Source organism: Mirounga angustirostris, unplaced genomic scaffold, assembly GCF_029215605.1.
Source record: "Mirounga angustirostris isolate CCGP_5_RB_7025 unplaced genomic scaffold, mMirAng1.0.hap1 SCAF_1, whole genome shotgun sequence".
Lineage (NCBI taxonomy): Eukaryota > Metazoa > Chordata > Mammalia > Carnivora > Phocidae > Mirounga > Mirounga angustirostris.
This window is the reverse complement of record NW_026991709.1, coordinates 81,915,595-81,919,236: the sequence shown is the minus strand read 5'-3', so window position 1 is coordinate 81,919,236 and position 3,642 is coordinate 81,915,595.

Below are 3,642 nucleotides of genomic sequence, written 5' to 3'. Positions count from 1 at the left end.
TACTGGGAGAGGGAGAAGCAGGCTTCCCGTGGAGCAGGGAGCCCGATGTGGGGCTCGATCCCAGGACCCTGGGATCATGACCAGAGCCGAAGGCAGACGCTTAACGACTGAGCCACCCAGGTGCCCCTGAAATCAACTTCTTGCTTTACAGCATTCAGCTTCTCTAAAAGGCTCACATCCTCCAAGATTTAGCATAGAGATGGTAGGAGAAAGGTAAGACAGGCTTTGCATTTTATTATGCCTATGAAGTGTTTTAGCACAGTGAGGTATAAGCAGAAGATCTCCCACCATAATGATCATACCATCATTTGTCAGGCCCTTTCCATGTATCAGAGCCTTAAACCTGAACAACTTAACAAAGGTAATTATTCCTTAAATGGAGAAATTAAGATTCAGAGAGGTTAAGTAACTTGCCCAAGATCATTAAGCCAGTAAGTGACAGAGATATAATTCAAAATCACATGTCTGGCCACATGCTCATGTGCTTCCCACCATACCATGTTGATCAAATATTCATGGTCATCTATTGCTATTTGCAATTTGAATTTGGTTGTGGAGGAGGGCATGGAAGTTATAAACATAGGATGGTATCACAGAATTTCTCATCACTTCTGTGACTCACAGCAACTTATCCAAGTCACCTTGGATCCTCTATTAGCTGGGTGTACATTAAATCAGTTTTCAGCTGTAGGAGGTCTTGAGGGCTCCAGTAGAGGCAAGCGCTCTGTCCCTGAGAAGGGAGATCTTCACCCAGGCCCTCTGACTGAAGGATTTGTTACTCAGTCTGGCCATTACAGAGTGAAATACTTAAAGTGTTGCCCTTTTCGCCATTCTGATAGGATTTTCTTGGGGAGAGGCTGCCCAAGCCTTAAGTAAATTTCCTTCTCTATCATCTTCTGGCTGCAGAAAAGAGAAAACAAATTAATGATAACATGTATCTTCTCTGGACCATGAGGATACTATACCCCTCTTCCCAGGTAACATGGCAGAGTGGAGCATGTCACCGTGAAGTGACATCCTCCCCTCTGAACAAACTTTAGGGCCCCTATGATTTCACTCTGGGCTCTTCTAACTCAGGTCCACCTGGTTTCTTCAGAGGATACCTACTCATTGTTGGATGTTTCCCCCATTTGTTAAATAGAAAATAAAATAAGTAAACAGATAAGATCATTTAAATTTGTGATAAGTGCCATCGATACAAGAAATAAGGTGATTAGATAGAGAATAACAGAGGATTCAGAAGGAGCTCCTTTAGACAGGTTGCTCAGGAAAAGCCTTCCCAAAGAGGTGATATTAGAGCAGAGACATGAAGGCTGAGAGGGAGTCCGTAAAAGAGCATTCCAGGCAGAAGGAACAGAAGTGCAAAGTCCCTGCGGTAAACAGAAGACTGGGCCATTCAGGGAAGAGTGACTGCAGCCCAGTGAACAAAGAGGGGCTGGTCAATATGAACTTAAAAAGGTAGACAAAGACCAGATCATAAAGGCTTCTGTAGGCCATGATTAGGAGCTTGAATTTTACTTTTATGAAATAGGAATAAAATAGAGGATTTAAGCAGTGATATAGACTGGATTTAAATGTTTAAAATTCATTCTGGTGTAGGACACCTGGGTGGCTCAGTTGGTTATGTGTCTGCCTTCAGCTCAGGTCATGATCCAAGAGTCCTGGGATCAAGTCCTGCATCGGGCTTCTTGCTCAGTGGGGAGCCTGCTTCTCCCTCTGCCTGCCGCTCTCCCTGCTTGTGCTCTCTCTCTCTGACAAATAAATAAATAAAATCTTTAAAAAATAATAAAATAAAATAAAATTCACTCTGTGATGTAGAAAACAGACTAAACAGGGATAGAGTGGAAGATAAGAGACCAGGAAGGAGGGCTTGGACCAGTCCAGGAGAAGCTGATGGTAACTTGGAGGAAGGGATGATAGTAGAGATGGAAAGAAGAGGATGGACTAGGGATATATTCTTCAAATAGAACTGATAAGACTTGGTTATGGTCTGGAAGTAAGGGATAAAGAAAAGAGGAAAATCCAAAATGACTTTTTAAATTTAGGGGTGAAGCAATTGATGCTCTTTATTAATTATGGGAAAGAACTGGAGAAAAACAAATGATGGAGATGGGACAGGAAAATTTGCAATGTAAAGATGCCTATTAGACTAGCAAGAAGTGGAGTTGCCAGTATATTGGATTCATGATTCTGGGGCTCAGAAAATGTTTGGGCTAAAGGTACACATTTGGTACACATTTGGAAGGCAGCATTAAGTGAGTCAAAGCCATACAATGAGATAGGATAACATATCAAGAAAATGTAGACAAAGATGAGAAGAAGACCTAGGAGAGGTCTTGGGCACGATCTCATTTAGAAGCTGGATGAAAGAGGAAAAGGTCCATCTTAATGATACATTGAGCAAGAGGGATGCACTTGGTATTATCAGAAAACCACTTTATTCTTTTTTTCCACTACCTGTTCAAATCATCCCTTCGGTGGAACTGGTTGTTCCCTGCTCCTTAAATAAAATCAAAGGCAATTTTGTGACTTTTCTAGACTTTCTTAAGTAATAAAACGCCATCAGGTTACCTCTGGTCAGACACACAAACAGTTTCATTTCAGTAAGTATTACAAGTGGTCCAAAGCAATAACAACTTCCCAATCGATGAAGAGGTGAAGCTTCTCCACCACCCCGCAACTTGAGTGTGCTCCAATCTGGCTGCCTCTAGTGGGAAAAGGATATAGTGGCTCTTTTTTTCTTCTTTTTTTTTTTTTTTTAAAGATTTTATTTATTTATTTTAGAGACAGAGCACAAGAGTGGGGAGGGTCAGAGGGAGAAGCAGACTCCCTGCCGAGCAGGGAGCCCGATGCGGGACTCGATCCCGGGACTCGATTCTGGGACTCGATCCTGGGACTCGATCCTGGGACTCGATCCTGGGACTCGATCCTGGGACTCCAGGATCATGACCTGAGCCGAAGGCAGTCACTTAACCAACTGAGCCACCCAGGCGCCCCAATGTGGCTCTTTTTTTCTTTCACCTAAGACCTTCAGCTTCTGCTTCCTCAGGGTGGAAACAGACTAGGGAGGGAGAAAAGGTATGGGACAGGAAAGATCTTAATTGACTTATGAGCTAAACAAAGTTACTTAGGTTTTGTAGGTATTTAAAGCATATTCTTTATTTCATGGGACTATTTTGTGGCTTTTTTAGAGCTCCATCATCTCAGGAAATCTCACAATGGCAGTTCCCTTTTTCAAAATAAATGCATTTCCCATGGTTGGTCACTTAAAATTCTCCCCTTATTATCCCAGAATCTAAGGGTATATCTCCAGGGTTTGTTTGTTTTTCCCCAAGCAGCTCTCTTGGGCAGGATCTAAGAAAACCCCATACCTGCTCTCTATGCATGTACTATATAACATCTGTGGGAAGTTCTGAAGCATCATTTGTCCAAAACTCTGGGAGAGCAGCCATCCCCAAGACAGCATCACCTCTTTACCCTGCCATCAGAGCAGCTAGTCAGCCACAGTCAGACTCCAGTCCTCTGTGCCCCCACTCTCCAAGTGCTCCCCAATGAAGCCCCTTTCACTAAACTGACAGAGAAGAGCAAGCATCCCCACTGCTTCCCTACTGTGGGAGAAAACTTGTATTGCAGATCACTAAA